The sequence below is a fragment of the Emys orbicularis genome, chromosome 2, assembly GCF_028017835.1.
Source record: "Emys orbicularis isolate rEmyOrb1 chromosome 2, rEmyOrb1.hap1, whole genome shotgun sequence".
NCBI lineage: Eukaryota > Metazoa > Chordata > Testudines > Emydidae > Emys > Emys orbicularis.
The window spans coordinates 54,897,028-54,916,374 of NC_088684.1; positions in this window are offsets into that span (position 1 = coordinate 54,897,028).

The following is a 19,347-nucleotide window of genomic DNA, read 5'->3' on the forward strand; positions in this document are numbered from 1 at the left end:
TTGCATCCGACGAAGTGGGTATTCACCGACGAAAGCTCATGCTCCAATACGTCTGTTAGTCTATAGGGTGCCACAGGACTCTTTGCTGCTTTTATGGTAACTCTATTTATCTACCTGCAGTGTATGCATTTTCAATGCACCAGTAGCCGTAGTAGCTAAACACCAATTTAGATCATACTATAATGTTGGAATTCAGAAGGTACAACTAATGTACAATCACACTTATCTTTATAGTTGATGTTACCTTTAAGCAATTTCCCCATAATTCATGTTTGAAATAAACAAATCTCTACTTTAGTAAAGATATAAGCCTCACTAAGAAATACTGCTGAAGCTACATCTTCATGATGTAATATTCCTACTTTTAATAAACAAACAATGTTAAGTGAGTTACTTGGCTTTAAATTTACAATAGTATTATACAGATATTTTAATACAGATATAAGATTCCTAATCTCCAATTTTCCAACTAAGTGACTGTTTTGCTAAGCACTTCAATTACAGGAGAATCTTTATTATGGCATGCTAATTGACTAGCTGCCAAGCCCCATGTAATAAAGATTCCAAAGTATAGAAAGTTAGAATGTTAGCATAAACATCTGTGTTACCCTTTGATTAAAAATCTATAACTATTTGACAAGAATTCATACTAACTAAAGGAATTCCTTGTTCCTTAATAGTCAGCAAAGCCTTCCTTTTTCAAATCTAACTAAAATTAGAATCACAGATAATATAAGGATCTCTTGGGAGAAAAATATCTAATTCAACCTACATAAAAAATTAACTTATCAAAACATTTTTGCAGGGATTTGTCTTGAGTTCCACAAAAAGTTATCCTTTTTACAAATATATTTGCTTAAATAATAGTTCCAAAATTACTTTGACTATATTATTGAATATGTCTAATCAAAGGTTATGGCAACAACTTAATATATCTTGAAAGACAAATACTTCATACAGGTTCATCAGCAAATGAGGCAAAAAATGAATAGATTTAACTGTGGCATAAACAATCTTCACTAGATCAATCTTCAGATAAGTGAAAAGAAAATATACAATATAGCACAAACATCCTGCTAAATTTAAAAGCATGCTACAAAACATAAAAATAAACTCTTTTTTAAAATAGTCACAGTCAATAGTAGAACTAATTGAAAACCTATAAATTTAGTACAGTGCAGCATGTAGTCTCTATCTTACTCTGCCTATACATCAATAGGTCATTCTCAGTTAATTAAGCAAAGGCATAATCAGCTTAATTTATGTAGTTCAGGGCAGTTAATGATATCTTAGAACAGTACCTGACGTTTGGCCTGCCTATATAACTTGCTGTATGTGCCCAGTTCATTCTGCAGCTGTTCAACTTTAGCTCTTAATTTTTCTAGCTCAGATTTCATTTACACTGTTCAGTCTGAAGCTGATATATCAGATGTTCTTGAGCTTGAAGCTGAAAGAAAGCACAATTAAATTAACAGGTTATCAAAACAATATGAACTCAGCTTTCCATTTATATTATATTGAATGCAGCATTAAAAAACCCATAAAACAAACTGATAGCTTATTATCACAGTTTCCCAAATGAACTACTGTATCAGTTTTTAAATAATGTAGTACAACACAGCGCTATATAATGAGTGACACATAAATGGGACAGAAAAGGACATTAGTCTCCAATTAGAATACTGAAATGTGGCCCCAAAATAGTAAAGATTTTGTAGGATACCCTTACAAACTAGGTACCTGCATAAGACCTTTTTTTCAGTTGCAGAGAAAACGTTTCCTTCTGCTGTCTCTGTAGCTCATCTTCTCTTTTCTGAAGCTGCAAGTTTACACACAAAGACAAACCACAATGTCAACCAATTGGACCTCACTTAAGGAACCTAGAAGATCGATTTGTAAAGCAAAGGATGAACAGGACCCCATTTCTGAAGTACGTTGCTCAAACTGCTCTTTCATTAAAAGATGCTCTCTCTTATTGATTTTGGCTTAAGTAATGAGAAAGCTTATCCAAAAATCTTTAGCATTTGGGCTCAAGTTAAGGAAATCAATAGAGTCATTTCCCATTTGAACTGCATATGTGAGTTTTATGTACGAGAGACAAGACAAAGCCCAAATCGGATAAATCGATAACATTGTCAATAGAACATGAAGCTGACAAATGGCATTTTTAAGCAATTAAAGTGAGCTGTAAACATACAGAGGCTAATCAATTACAATGTTTTGCTATTAACAGTTTTTAATTTGTACAAATATTACATTGGGAAGTAAATCCTAAGAAATGGAGAGACCTAAACATGCTTCCTGCTACTGTTAAAATATTATTGCAATAAAGCTTTTCTTGTCTATACGTAACTCTTCTTATACTTTCATTAGAAAAAAGAAAAATAATTAATTGGTTATCAAATTTCTATATTAACTTATGTATAAGTACAATGTATGCAATAGGCCATAATCAGACCCAGGTTATATTCTACCACCACAACCCAAGCTGCAGGACCTCTAGTGGTATACAATCCACTCACTAGTGCACAACTTTTGCAGGCCTGTTCTACCAGGTGACCTTCAAAATCCCAGTGTAATTACTAAAGTTGAATATGCTGTTCAGGAAGAAGGAATGGCCAGAGAACCTCAGGAAACTGCTAATTCAATGTGAACCCTAGGCGACCTTCTCCAATGGAATTCAGTGGAACCATGGGCCACACTTTAAAAATGCCCTTGCCCAAAAAAGCCTTCTGGAGAATGCAAGTGATCCAGACATTACCTTCCTTCTCAGGGGAGTGAATCCCTCTAAGTTACAGCACTCCTCCTCTACCAATAGGGGTGTGTGTGAGAGAGAATCAAGCCCAAAATATCACTATATAGTCTTTTCAGCTTGGCTTACGCCTATTAGGTGGATATATATATTCACACGTGTAGAAACACACACATCTCCTCCCTCTACCCTCCCACAATATCCTTCTAATTATCATTTGAATGTTCCTATTATATATTAAAGAGCTGAAGCCAGTATGTAACAATGGATACTGTACTTGTGAAGATATGTGTAATGTTTCTTTAGAATTGTATCAGGAAGTCTGCTGGAGGGTCCCAGAAAGGTTCAGGAAGAAGCTCTACAGTAAAACACAGAGAGAGGCCAAGTAACTGTAGGGATAATACTGTTTTCCTTATTCAAGTAATGTTCTCAGTTTAGTTTTACAGGAAAGTGACTCATTCTCTGATGCTTTATGAATTCTAGATGATACGGTGTCATGAAGAAACTCAGTTTGAACCTCCAGAAATAAATGGACAAAAGACAATACTAAAGTTCACTCCTTCCACTGCATGCAGGGCAAGATGTGCTTCATCATATCTAGAACCACAATCATGTTCAACACAGGTCAACATGTCCTAAACATACTTTATCAACCATTTCGCTTCACCGAAAGAGAAGAAAGAATAATTAGTAAACCATCCTTAGTAACTTTGATGACCACCAAAAGAATGAAACACATGAATGGGCTTGCTTGTAACAAAGAGTGCAGACGGCTGGGACAAGTATGGAAGTCTCTATGTGGGCCTTATATGAACAAGCAGATCATTATCACAGGGAGCAAGAAATAAAAAAAATAAAAAACCTGTGGTCAGAAGAGTGCAGAGAGTGTTATTGTGGGAGGGCCTCTGCCTACCTTTCAAACCTTTGCATACCAAGTCACCAACCTAGTGAGGAGGACTTTAAAATAGGTTCAAAGTGGGCAGGTAACAAAAGGCCTTAGTTAAACATAAAAAGGTGATTTTAACAGAGGATAAGATATTGGGGGAGGGGAGTACATGGAAAATTACACTAGGGTCATAGGAGCAGCAAGAAGGAAATCAGTGTGGCAATCTGCTCAACATCTTAGATATCTAAACACAAATACAAGGAGCACAGGGAATAAACAAGAAGAACTGAGGTATTTGTACTGAAGCTAAATTATGACTTAATTAGTACCACAGAGACATGGTGAGATAAGGCTCATGACTGGAACATTGGTATAGAGGGGTAGCTTGTTCGTGAAGGACTGGCAGGATTAAACGGGAGGAGATGTTGCATTCTGCATCAGGAATATAAACACTTGTTCTGAGATCCAGAAAGAGATGATAGTCAGACCAGTTGAAAGTCTCTGGTTAAAGATGAAACAGGTAAAAAATAGGGTAACATCGTGATTGGAGTCTGCTATAGACCACCAAATTAGGAAGAAGAGGTGGATAAAGCATTTTCTAGAATGAATAATAAAAATATCCAGAACACAAAACTTGGTAGTAATGGGGGACTTTACCCAGACATCTGTTGAAAAAGTATTACAGCAAAACACAAAATATCCAGTAAGTTCTTCGAATGTATTGGGAAAAACTTTTTGCTTCAGAAAGTGGAGGAAGTAACCAGAGCAACAGTAATTTTAGATTGATTCTGAGCATCAGGGAGCAATTGGTAGCAAATCTGATAGTGGAAAGCAATTTGGGTGAAAGTGATCATAAGGAAAGGAAGGAGTGAGAGCAGCAAAATAAAGACAATCGACTTCAAAAACGAAGACTTCAATAAACTTATAGAACTGATAGTTAAGGTCCCATTGGAAGAAAAGCAAAGGGATAAAGGAGTTCATGAGAGCTAGCACTTTCTCAAGGAGACAATATTAAAGTCACAACAGCAAACTATCCTGATGCAAAGGAACAATAGGAAGAATAGTAAGGGATCAATATGACTGCATCAGGAGCACTTTAAAGACCTGAAAATGCAAGAGGGAATCTTACAAAAAGTAAAAAACATGGACAAATTACTAAGGAGGAGTACAAAAGAATAGCACCAGCATATAGGTATAAAAACAGAAAGGCTAAGGCACAAAATTAGTTACACCTAGCAAGAGACATAAAAGGACATAAGAATATATTTTTTCAAATACATTAGGAGCAAGAGAAAGATGAGGTAAAGTGTAGGTCCTCTACTTAGCAAAATAGGAGAGGTAACAACTGATGGCATGAAGAAGGCTGATGTGTTTAATGCTTATTTTACTTCAGTCTTCACTAAAAAGTTAATGGTGACCAGATACTCACAACAACTAATATTAACAACAAGGGAGAAGGAACATAACCCAGATAGGGAAAGAACATGTTAAAGATTATTTAGATAAATTAGATGTATTCAAGATGGCAGGGCCTGATGCAATTCATCCTATGGTACTGAAGCAATCTAAGAACAGTGATCTTGGAGAACTCAGGGAGGACGGATGAAGTCCCAGAGAACTGGAGAAGGGCAAATATAGTACCTATCTTTAAAAGGGGGAATAAACAGGACTATAAGAATTACAGAGCAGACAGCCTAACTTCGATACCTGGAAAAATACTGAAACAAACTATTAAACAATCAGTTTGTAAGCACCTAGAGGATAACAGGGTTATAAGGAATAGCCAGCAACCCAACCTAATTTCCTTCTTTGACATGGTTTTTGGCCTACTGGATAAGGGGGGAGGAGGAGATTGATATATCTTGATTTTAGCAAGGTTTTCGAAACAGTCCTACATGCCATTCTCATACGCAAACTAGGGAAATGTGGTCTAGATGAAATTACTATAAAATGGATGCACAACTGTTTGAAAGACAGTACTCAATAAGTAGTTATCAATGGGCCACTGTCACACTGGGAGGGCATATCTAGTAGGGTCCTGCAGGGATCCGGTACTATTCAATATTTCCATTAATGACTTGGATAGTAGAGTGGAAACAATGTTTATAAAACTTGTAGATTACACCAAGATGGGAGGGGTTGCAAGCACTGTGGAGGACTGGATTAGAATTGAAAATTACCTTGACAAATTGGAGAATTGGTCTGAAATCAACAAAATGAAATTCAATAAAGACAAGTGCAAAGCACTACACTTAGGAAGGAAAAATCAAATGCACAACTACAAAATGGGGAATAACTAGCTAGGTGGTAGCACTGCTGAAAAGGATCTGGGGGTTATAATATATCACAAATTGAATATGAGTGAATGTGATTCTGTTGCAAAAAGGGCTAATATCATTCTGGGTTGTATTAATAAGAATGTTGTATATAAGACATGGGAGGTAACTGTCCTTCTCTACTCAGCATTGGTGAGGCCTCAGTGTCCAATTCTGGGCACCAAACTTTTGGAAAGTTGTGGACAAACTGCATAGAGTCCAGAGGAGAGCAACAAGAATAATAAAAGGTTTAGAAAACTTGACCTATGAGGAAAGGTTAAAGAAACTGGGTGTGTTTAGTCTTGAGAAAAGAAGACTGAGGGGAGACCAGATAACAGGTAATATGTTAAGTATTGTTATAGCAAGGACAGTGATCAATTGTTCTCCATGTCCACTGAAGGTGGGAGAATACGTAATGGGCTTAATCTGCAATAAGGAAGATTTAGATTAGATATTAGGAAAAACTTACTAACTATAAGGATAGTTAAACTCTGAAATAAGCTTCCAAGCGAGGTTGCAGAATCTCCATCACTGGAGGTTTTTAAGAATAGGTTGGACAAATATCTGTCAGAGAGATGGTCTAGGTTTACTTGGTCCTGTCTCAGAGCAGGGGATTGGACTTGATGACCTCTTGAGGTCCCTTCCGGCTCTACATTTCTATGATTCTATGTCACACAAGACATTGAAATGTGTAACAAATAGCCAAAATATGAAACATCTATGTTTTGGTTAGGGTCATTCACTATCTGACGGATTATAATAGCTTTTTTAATTAATACTCCTGTTTAAGAATCTCTTCACACTCTGTGAATAAAGTTTTGTAATGTGCTAAAGATGCTGATGGGGGACAGGGGGAGAGAGGGGTCCCTACCAGGTTGCTTGAAACTGGGGTAGGTTATGGAGAGGGTTCCTTCCCTGGCTTCTCTTTAGGGCACAAGGGGCCAACAGGATTTGAGTTTTGGGGAGGGAAGGGTGGCTCCTGTCCAAGCTGCCTCCAATATAATTAAAGCTGCCATTCCCCCCACAATACAACTAATTGAGCCACTCCTCTCTCCTCCCTTATATAATAAATTTGGGTGCCTCCACCCTCTAGTATCAATAAATAAGTTAGGGCCTCCCACACCTACACCCACACCCATCCCTACTGCTATTCAGTTAAGTCAGCTCCCAACCCTATATACATTTAATTTAAGCTACCCACTCATGCAGTAAAGTTAGCCTCCTCCTGGTCCCCTGAACACCACCTTAGTTTGCAGTACATTGTCGCAGGAATGTAGAATCTGCTGTACTGGTAAGTATACCCCACAATGTGTTACACTTGAGAAGTTTGACCCTTTACACAATCTCCAAGAGTGGTGACTGAGGGATGCTTTTTGTGTGTTTGTCCCATCCTGCAGAGCCATAACAATTGGGCCTATATGCATTCAGTAAATGTTTTGATATCCTAACACAGATGTTAGAATTCTTGCCTGACTGAGGAGCTTTTCTTAATATCTTTCATTTTTCAACAGAAGTGACTTTTCCCATGGATAGCTCAACCCACTTCTCAAATGTCCAAATACCTCTAAAAACCCTGGATTCAAGTATATCTGTGCTGTATTCTAAGAGACCAAACAGTTACTTCTGACTCTTTCCTCATTTTGCTCAGCTATGTTCCATGTACAGTATGTTAAAATTGTCAGGTTTAAATAGGTGACAAACTTGGATCACTGTGGCAAGCTTTTCATCCATCTGAAAAGGATGTGCACTTATTTAGCAGCTGCAGATTGAAAAAGGCATTTTTGGTCACTGCTGCTATCTCTGAGTCCAGAAGCAGAGAAGAGTCCGGCAACATTGGAAGACATCAGACCACTTTGACTACCTGAAGGCCAAGACCCTCAAATCAGGACAATGACACAGTCTCTGCTAGTTCTTCAACATGTTTCTCTTGCCAATCACTACACTTCTGTTTTGCCAGTATTCAGCATGAGCTGTCTGTGCTTCATCCAGGTCCCTATTCGAGGAGACACTGAGGGTACGTCTACACTACTCACTGGATTGGCGGGTAGTGATCGATCTATCGGGGATCGATTTATCGCATCTAGTGTAGACGCAATAAAATAGATCCCCGATCGCTCTGCCGTCGACTCTGGAATTCCACCGCGGTGACAGGCGGAAGCGGAGTCGATGGGGGAGCGGCAGCGGTCGACTCACCGCCGTCCTCACGGCCAGGTAACCCCCCCCCCCGTGTAGACCTAGCCTGTGGCAACAGGCATACTATGCTGTCAACAGTCAACAAGGAGATGTATAGACCTGCATGCCATTGTCATACTGATGGCTTTGTTATCCATACATTTTATAATGATCCCAGCAGCCTCACATAATTGGTGAAGAGAGCCCTGAAAGATTCCACACGTAAGGGATGTTGGCAAACTGTCCATCATCATTTTCTGGGAATTCTCAGAGAAAAAAATTGTTGAGAAACTCAGCAAGACTACCTTCTACACCAGCCAGGTCCTACATGTAAACTAGCAGAACTAAATTCATGACCACTGATATTTCTCACATTAAGATATAGATAACCAGAAGGAAATCATCCATAAGTGCATGCACCACTGTTTCAATGATGTAGCCAGCTTTAAAGCCTGACTAAAAGGGTCTGCAATATTTGAGGAAATCATGTGCTGCTGGCCTTCTCAACAGCCTTTCCTAGGGAAGGGAAATACTGTGTGAAACCAGGAAGTGTTGAGCAAGGTTATCGATGTCAAGTGATATTAAAAAATGTTGAGCAAAGGTGGACCACCATCTTTCAAGAAAGCTGTTTTCTTGCTCCAGTTTAGATAATTTACTTGATCTGTCTTCTCTTCTTTGCCTGATACCAGCCACCATCTATAGCAAAAATATTCTGAGAGAACAAGACTTTGCTCTTTCACTGGTGTAACAAACAACTACAGTCAATATTCTCTGCTCCAATGCTTCCTGAATCTTCTCAGCATATACTTCAAGTTAATATATAGGACTCAGTGATGTCACCTACATGTAGCTCATTATTAGTTAATCCAATGAGATCATTACAACAGCGGGAACAAAACTTTCAGTAAGAGAATGTTGACAATTCCCCCCCAAAACATCTTTCTTCTTTTTGAGCCATTTGGAGTGCAGTCATGTTTTTGAGTCTAGTTTTCTATTTTATGGAAGGTACTGTTATTAGAATTTTTAGGTCAAAGGAGGTCAGTACTTGTTTCTGGTCTTTTGATTTTGCTGAGGTTCCTTTTTTTTAGTTCAATGTCCAGTTCTTGGAAAGGAAGGATGGCTTTCTTGTTAAGGAGCCCAGGAGATCTGGATTCGGTTCCCAGTTCTGTCAAGACTTCTTTGTTAGTTTGAGAAAGTCAGTAAATGTATTTGTGCCTCTCTTTCCTATCTATAAAATGGTGGTGTGACATTATTGACATGAACTGTGACCGTATAGATCATTGTTGCAACCAAGGTCCTATAGTTGTACCAAAAATTTGCTTGTTATGATTATGCTGTCTGTATGTGTGTATCATTTTTGTATTTGGATGTGATGAATATTGGCTATGTACTTGTATCTCAATGCATTTGATTCTAAGTAGCCTCAGTGAAGCATTTGGTCAGCTTTTTGAGAATGGGCACTTACTGAGAATAGTCCTATCAAAAAACACTTAACTGACAATGGACTTTGGGAGACGCCAATCCACATCTGAGCTTTTCTGGAAATGTTCAAACTAACATGTAAACAATGACATCGGCCTGCAAAAAGCTGAATCGTTCATGGACATGTGACTTGCCCAAATTCCATCTTGTTGCTGTGACTTTGCACAGAAGAACAAAGGGATTTCTTCCCACAAGAGAGAGAATATAAAAGGCCCTGAAAGCCCCTCCATTTTGTCTTCAGCTGGCTCAAGAGATGGCCACTCTACCCCAAAGAGATGCCTGAAAGAAACTGGAACAAAGGATTGTAACTACGGGGGTGTGAGTGATTGCTGGACCCAGGCCATTAACCACAACGTTGGTCTGAAAAGGATTGGGCCCAGACTAGGAAGGAGTCTGGTCTGTGAAAGAAGCTTATTGGAACATCTCTGAGGGTGAGATTTACCTGTATTCAGTTTCCTACTGTATTAGGCTTAGACTTACATGTTTTGTTTTATTTTGCTTGGTAACTTACTTTGTTCTGTCTGTTATTACATGGAACCACTTAAATCCTACTTTTGATATTTAATAAAATCACTTTTGCTTATTAATTAACCCAGAGTAAGTAATTAATAACTGGGGGAGCAAACAGCTGTGCATTTCTCTCTATCAGTGTTATAGAGGGCGGATAATTTATGAGTTTACCCTGTATAAGCTTTATACAGAGTAAAACAGATTTATTTGGGGTTTAGGCTCCCAGAAAGACTGAACACTGGGTGCTGGGAAAGTCCCTGTTAACTAAGAAGCCCCTCACCTGAGTAGACCTCAGTTTCAGTGAACTGCAGAGAGGTGTGGCCCAACCCCTGGGTCTGTGCTGAAGCTGACTGAAGTGTCTAACTCAGCAAGACAGGAGTGGAGGGAAGCCTCTTCTGGCAGGGTTTTTTTTTTCTCAGTGGTATCCCAGCACATCTAGTGACCATCTTGAGGGAGTTTCTGTGACCCAACCCATCACAGGGGGATGATAATATTTCCCTAGCTCACAGGAGTGTTGTGAGGATAAATCCATAAATACTTGGAAAGCACTCAGATACGACAGTGAAGGGCACCATACAAGTTCCTAGATATATATGGATGTAATAGATTGCTGTACAGCTAAATTGTAGTCATCTGGTTTCCCAGACCTCCCTATCTTTGAAATTTTATTTTGGTGTTGTGCCTTAGGGACTCACACTTTGTCATCTTCTAGAATAGTGAAATTGTACAGAGGTCTGTGTCCGTACAGAATCTCCTCTCCCCTATTTTTTGTGTATAGAATATTGAGGAGTTGCTTGAAGCCTGCTAGATTAGGCTTGAAACTGTTCACACTTCTACTTGTTGAAGGTCTTCCCAACAGGGCCGGCTCCAGCATTTCTGCCGCCTCAAGCAAAAAAAAAAAAAAAAAAATCGCGATCGGCGGCAGGGCAATTGGGAAAAAAAAAAAAAGCCGCGATCGGCGGCGGCAGTTCAGCGGCAGGAGCGAGGGACCTGCCACCCCCAAATTGCCGCAGGTGCCGCCCCTCTCCCTTGGCCGCCCCAAGCACCTGCTTGTTAAGCTGGTGCCTGGAGCCGGCCCTGCTTCCCAAAAACAAACAGATGAGGAAGGGGACTCCTGCTCCACTTAATATACAGGAGAACAATCACAAGGCTCAGACTCACACTCAATAAACCCCTGCATTAGTTTTCTATTCCCATCTCAAGGCCTGAGGAGAAAAGAAGAGGCAGCATCACTTCTGATATTTCCCCAGCATTCTACACTCCCCTCTTAAAAACAGAACAAACTGTAGTATTGTATTTTTCACAATACAAGTTAATGAGCTCAGCAAACTGCATTCTCAAAAAAAAAAAAAAAAAAAAAAAAAAAAACTTGCCACTTTAAGTCTGACACTGGAACTGGTAGCAAAAAGAGAACTCAAGGGACTGGGAGCCGAGTAGTTGTATGCTGCAGTTAAATAAAACAGTTGTGTTTGAGAAGCTTCTGCCTGACTGCAATTCATTTTATAACATTATCTGGGGACATGGTGTCATGTCAGAAGTAAACTGAAATGGCAACTGCTGGTAATTTAAGAAATATTCCTCCAATAGACTTGAAGAAAGAAATGTTGAAAACTGGACCAGAAGGAAAGGCTGGTCATGTTGGCTTTTGTAGAACATAAAACAGATAGATGATTGGCAAATCAAAAGGAATCACATTTACAGATCTGAAAGGGGCAGAAAGGCATGCCTCGCATGGGAATCTAGTACACAAATCAGTCCAGCTGATCCTATTTGAACTGTTTATGGCATTCAGTACTTTATGCAGAACACCTGACTCAAAGAAAAGTTTTACATGAGAGGAACTTGGGTCTTCTAGATTTAAAAGATAAACAGTTAGCTGCACTGAAACTCATAAGCTCATAAAACTATATATTTTCAGATAGTACAAGTTAAAGAATAGCATTTTTATTGAGTTAAACACCAAATAAACATACGACAAACTAATCTGACTCTTGGTGGCAAAAGGAGACTAGCACAAATATATGAGACTTCCAGGGATCAATGAAAACAGAGTCATACCTGTTTGGAAACACACAAAGCACTGAATTGACAAGCAACTATAGCGGTGAGGCACAGAATACCAAACTGGACTTATTTATGCAATTGGAGGCTGAACTAGAAGTTGCTTTATGGTTTTTTGGTTCTGTATTTTCACAGCACCTAGAACAATGGGATCTTGGTCCATTGGCCTTCCAGGCACTACCAAAATACAAATAATAAATAATAAGCTAGAGAAAAGATAGAAGTGATGGACAAAGTGTAAAACCTAGAGATGTGAGATCAAAAGACAGATGCATAAAGCTGATAAAATGAAAGAAGCTTGTGGGCAAAACATTCCCTAAATGTGGGTAAACACACATGACAAATGAGATTTTTCTGCAGCAGGCAGGGCCAGAGACCACAATCCTCAACAGAAACACAGAAGGAGGGCCAAGTTAAGCAAAGATAAGACTCTTTCAAGATTCAGGTTTATTTAGATGTGATTTTTCCAGTGCAAAGAAAATAACACCAACCAGTAAAGGCTTTAGCAACCTTAGCTTCGTAGACTTAAAACTCCAAAATGAACATGCTAAACACTAAAATAAGCAACATAAACAGTACAGCTCTCATATTGCTGAGCTCTGGATCCTGGTTTCTAGTCAACTTTTCACTGACTATTTTCTTCCTGTTTCCACAACTTAGTGCAAGTGGGAACCAGCTGGGTACCCAAGATGGGGAGTGGAAAAGAAGCAGGTGGAAGGAAAAGGCAGAATGGGTGGGGGAGGATAAAAGAGAGAGAAAGAGGTGATGGGCATTCATGGAATGGGAGATGGAGGGAAGGCAATTCTTGTGGGAGTGAGAAGGGGACTGGTCACTCAGTGGACAAAAAGAAAGAACTGGGGTGAGCAGACAGGAGCCAGAAATTTAGGAGGGGGTAAGCAGGTGAAAGATATAACTGTAAAGGAGTAGGAAGGGGTCTGGCATTTTTTTGGGGGGGAGAGGGGAGAGTATGAAAAAGTAGTACAGAGAAGGGGAAGCACAGTGAAGCCAGATGAAGAGCGGTAGGTGGAAGTAACAGTGTGAGGGGGCACTCTCAGGTGTGTGGATACAGCTGATCAGAAGAGACACTAGAATCTCTGAGAGGGGAAGGAAGCAACTCTGCAGAGGAAGCCTAACTTGCACTGTTCAGAGAAGGCTGCCTGGGAAGCTCTTTTTTCTCTAGACTAAAGAGTGTCACTAGATTTGGGGGAATTTCATTTTATATATTATATTATATATATAAAAAAATGATAGCGATTAATCACGCGATAAAAAAATTAATCACACTTAATAATAGAATACCATTTATTTAATTTTTTTGGATGTTTATTACATTTTCAAACATACTGATTTCAATTACAACACAGAATACTCAGTGTACAGTGCTCACTTTATTTTTGATTACAAGTATTTGCACTGTAAAAAACAAAAGAAATAGTATTTTTCAATTCGCCTAATACAAGTACTGCAGTGCAATCTCTTTATCATGAAAGTTGAACTTACAAATGTAGAATTATGTACAAAAAAACTGCATTAAAATAATGTGAAATGTTAGAGCCTGCAAGTCCACTCAGTCCTACTTCTTGTTCAGCCAATCGCTCAGACAAACAAGTTTGTTTACATTTGCAGGAGATAATGCTGCCTGCTTCTTGTTTACAATGTCACCTGAAAGTGAGAACAGACGTTCTCCTGGCACTGTTGTAGCCGGCGTCACAAGATATTTACGTCCCAGATGTGCTAAAGAATCATATGTCCCTTCATGCTTCAACCACCATTCCAGGGAACATGCGTCCATGCTGATGACGGGTTCTGCTCGATAACGATCCAAAACAGTGCAGATGTTCGCATGTTCATTTTCATTATCTGAGTCAGATGCCACCAGCAGAAGGTTGATTTTCTTTTTTGGTGGTTCAGCTTCTGTAGTTTCCGCATTGGAGTGTTGCTCTTTTAAAACTTCTGAAAGCGTGATCTACACCATGTCCCTCTCAGATTTTGGAAGGCACTTCAGATTCTTAAACCTTGGTCAAGTGCTGTAGCTATCTTTAGAAATCTCACATTGGTACCTTCTTTGTGTTTTGTCAAATCTGCAGTGAAAGTGTTCTTAAAATGAACAACATGTGCTGGGTCATCATCCAAGCCTGCTATAACATGAAATATATGGCAGAATGCAGGTAAAACAGAGCAGGGGACATACAATTCTCCCCCAAGGAGTTCATTTTTTTTTTTTTTAACAATCGTCATCAGCATGGAAGCATGTCCTCTGGAATGGTGGCCGAAGCATGAAGGGGCATATGAATGTTTAGCATATCTGGCACGTAAATACCTTGCAATGCCAGTTACAAAAGTGTCATGCAAATACCTGTTCTCACTTTCTGGTGACATTGTAATAAGAAGCGGGCAGCATTATCTCCTGTAAATGTAAACAAACTTGTTTGTCTTAGCGATTGGCTGCACAAGAAGTAGGTTTGAAAAGACTTGTAGGCTCTGAAGTTTTACTTTGTTTTTGAGTGCAGTTATGTAACCAAAAACATCTACATTTGTAAATTGCACTTTCACAACAAAGAGATTGCACTACAGTACTTGTATGAGGTGAATTGAACAATACAATTTCTTTTCTTTATCATTTTTACAGTGCAAATATTTGTAATAAAAAATAATATACACTGATTTCAATTAAAACACAGAATACAATATATATGGAAATGTAGAAAAACATCCAACATTTTTAATAAATTTCAATTGGTATTCTATTGTTTAACATTGTGATTAAATCTGTGATTAATCCCAATTAATTTTTTAATTAATCACATGAGTTAACTGCGATTAATCGACAGCCCTAATATATATAAATATATAATTTCAACAGATAATATTGATGCCTATTTTGAAGACTTTTTTAATCAATTTAAATGTTCATAATTGTGCAAAGTTATGGGGTTTAAGCTTTTTTCTACTTTTATCTATTTAAATTTCAGTGGTGGAATCAGACAATAGGGCAGTCAGACAATAATTATTTAATTACAGTAGACATTGCAATTCAGAAAGTTTAAGCTTTATAATTGTTAAAACACAAACTGTCAACATCACATGTCAAAATATACAAAGTAAATATCTTTAAATCAAATACTAATAAGCGCTCAAGCAGCATTTTTCTTGCTCTATCTGTAAGTTTTTATTATTATTGATGGAAATATTTTTTCATTGATTTGTGTATGTACAGTGAAACTGAGGATTACCTACATTTATTGATAAAAATCTATTCCTTCCAAACCTATTTATCCCCTAAAAGAAGCTTGTTTGTGAGTAGTCAGGATACCCCTTCCAGGCAGAGAGAGAAGCAGAGATACTAGATAGCATTCTCACAGTAAAGTACTAAGGATATATATTTTTATTTTACTTCTTAAATATTATAGCTTGTTACTATTCTATTTCTTATATATTATAGTCATCTTTGAAACTGCAAAGGCTATGTTTACACGTACTTTGAGTTTACATTATTATTTAAACACTTCACTATAATTTTGTCTTTTTAAGCTGAGTAAGCAATTTTTTACAGAAGATAACTGATTTCTGGATTCAAAACAATGAAGGGTATAGATTAGTTTTATTTTAGTCATAGTGAAAAATCTGTGAAGGTTTCCATTATAAAAACTGATTTTAGAGGTTTAGTCTCTGTCATTTAAAATTGCATCATGATAAAATGTGACCTACAAGTCATCAGCACAGATTTATCTTATTATTAATTCTTAAATATTATTTTTTTTTATAAAGGCAAAAAATATCAAAGCAGTGCTGTTTTCTCATTGTTTAATAGTCTTAGGTACTTCAAAACACATCTGATATTTGTCAAATTACTTTTTGCAGCGTTAAATTTTTAGTGTAAATGTCTTTTTGTATTCTGAAACACAATTATATCAAAAAGTTGGTTGGTTGTACCACCAGTGTCACACAGATTATATGCTTGGACTTCAGGGAGGGGAGTGAGATGGCTGCCGTACAATAGCCATTGCTGGCTAATACCCAGTGCAGTAGTGCTTACTGATGGACATGCACCTTCAGCCTGCTAAGGGAATAGGGCTAATAAGGAAATAGAGTGTATTCAGAATGAGAAACACCATTTGGACCATTCTTAAAATACAAAAAGTTATCATATGTTACAGGCTTGACTCAAAATGACCAAAACAATGACATTCACAAAACAAAGACATTCACAATAAAGACATTCACAATTAAGTGAACTCAACACTTGCCTACTATTGCCAAACTGGAGTAATAAAAATGGGATGAAATTTAATAGTGCAAAGTGCAAGGTCATGCACTGAGGGACTAACAACAATAATTTTTCCTATGAGATGGGGCCTTTATCAGTTGGAAGTGACAGATGAGGAGAGAGACGTGGGTGTACTGGTTGATCCTAGGATGACTATGAGCCACCAATGTGATACAATGTGAAAAAGGGTTAATGTAGCCCTAGGATGTATCAGGCAACATATTTACAGTAGAGACAGTAACATGTTAGTACCATTAGACAAGGCACTGGTGAGACCTTATCTGGAATTCTGTGTGCAGTTCTGGTCTCCCATGTATAAGAAAGATGAATTGAAATGGGATCAGGCAAAGAGAAGAACTACTAGGATGATCCAAAGAATGAAAAGCCTACCTTATCAGAAAAGGCTCAAAGAGCTTGGCTTGTTTAGCATAACCAAATGAAGGCTGAGGAGAGATATGAGTGTTCTCTATAAATGCAGCAGAGGGATAAATACCCACATGCTCTGGGTCTAAATGTTTGCCATATTTGGGTCAGGAAGGAATTTTCCCCTGGGTCAGATTGGCAGAGACCCTGGGGGGTTTTCACCTTCCTCTGCAGCATGGGGCATGGGTCACTTGCAGGATTAAACTAGTGTAAATAGTGGATTCTCTGTAACTTTAAGTCTTTAAATCATGATTTGATGACTTCAGTAACTCAACCTGAAGTTAGGGTCTATTACAGGAATGGGTGGGTAAGGTTCTGTGGCCTGCAATGTGCAGGAAGTCAGATAAGACAATCATGATGGTCTCTCCTCACCTTAAAGTCTATGAGCCTATGAATACTAATACAAACATGTGTTAAGATGTGTCCATCTCTGTATATTTGAGTTAATGATACCTTACACTTATTCAGCAATAAGTCTCAGTTAAACTTTTAGAAGTCGAATTGATTAATCATTTCTCCACCAATATCAGTGTACATGGCACTGTATATTTGTAGTTCAGTGGCAAACAGGTTCTTTCACTAAAAGTTTTACAAAAAGTCACAAGGGGAAAGAACAGAACAAAACAAGTCAGGGAACAAAGGGGGAGTAGCCATTAGAGCTTAAACATTGCAGACAGTGATGCTTACTTAGTACTTTCTTGAAGTTGGAGATGAAGACAACATGTTCAATGTTAGTGGGAGATTATTATATACCAGTTATGTATTCTCTACCTCCCGAAACAAGTAAACACTTAACATATCTACTAAGGGCCTAATCTCATTCCAGGATTTACAAGATAAAAAGATGTATAAAAATAGGGATAACACAGATACACAATACTTCTACTGAGTAAACTGGTTCTGCAAGTGAGGAAACCCCTGTGCTTACCAACCAATCCATCTTTGTTCTTGTGCACCAAAGAGCTGTGAAACATGTAATAAGAGTCCCCTCTGCTATTACCCCCCTATACCCTGGTCATATCACTCTCATATGGCTGCAGGCTGCATAATGTACAAAAGCCAGGATCAACCAACTGGTACCTGATTTTGCAGCCCTATTCTTTTACAGTTGAGTGCAACTCACTTGAATGTTGATTTTTTTCCTCACAGGATAGCAGATGTGTGTCATGCTTTTAGGCACAGGTTGCAGGGGCATCCCCGGTTTCCAATAAACAAGAGATTAACTCAGCTCCCTTTCCTTTCTATTCATACAGATGTTCATGGGTAGGGCTGCAAGTGGAATAGAAGTAGGAGAATTCCAGTAGAAAGGCAGGGTTCTCTATATAGGCTCTGTGGGCTGGGTTAATCCTCAGGGTGGACAACTGTTTGTTCATTACAATTTCTGCTTATGTTACCTTGCTTTAATTTGTGTTTATACTGTCTCCTGCTGAACAGATGTTCCTGCTTGTTGCTGTGTTTTGCTTCTGTTCCATCATCCCACCAGCTTACATGCATTTCAGCAGCAAATGAAATTACATTGTCAAGAAGAGTCCTACTGAGCAAAATCCCATCAAATTTATTTAGTAATATCTATGCATACAGCCATAGAAACCAGGTGTTATTTACAATTTCAAAATATTAATTGGATAAGCAATCCACAAAGGATATTTTGTTAGCTAAAATGATAACAGCTGCCACAAGGAACATATTGGCAGTCAAGCTGTGAAATAAACAAAAAATTATAAAAGCTAAATCAGAGAAGTATGCCTTTCATAATCCTCTGAAAGCCACCAAACCCAAGCACTGGTGGACTGCCAAAGAGAGCAAGTTCCAAAAACTGGGCTCTATTCTGAGAAATCCTTGATTGTACTCCTGGAGTATCCTTGATTGTAGTCCTGTACTCTCAGAAAAGCAGATTAAAAATGATTCAAGGTTTAAAGAATCTCACCAATATCTTGAGTTGCATCCAGATGCAAAAAGGAAGTGAGTGCAGAATTTCTGAGCAGTCCTCATGGGAAACAGGCTGCCTATCATTTTTTGTATAGTTTGACCATACACTGTTAAAAGAAGAGGCAGACTTCATCTCTACATATTCCTCTAATTACTTCCCTTTGGCCAAAAAAATCACTTGCATCATATGTACTTGGAGTAACTGCCCATTCAGTTTCATCCAGATGTTTAACTTGGATAGGTAAGTAATTGGATTGTAGAATGAGAAAGATAAAAAAAGCACGGAATAGTCTCAATGCACCAATATAGTCGATATGATCTCACTGTCTCCTCTAATGGCTTTAAGTACACTGTACATTGATGCAGAGTCTCATCATAAAGGCCCTTGTAGTTGTTCTTCTACTATGACTGTCTGACACATGGACATATTTCTCCACACTTGGCTCCCCAGTCTGACAGGCTGATATCTGAATCATACCCAGGTAGGATCCAAATACTGTTTTCCCATTCCAGACTTCAAGGTGAGGAGAGCTTCTCTGTGTTTCTTGCT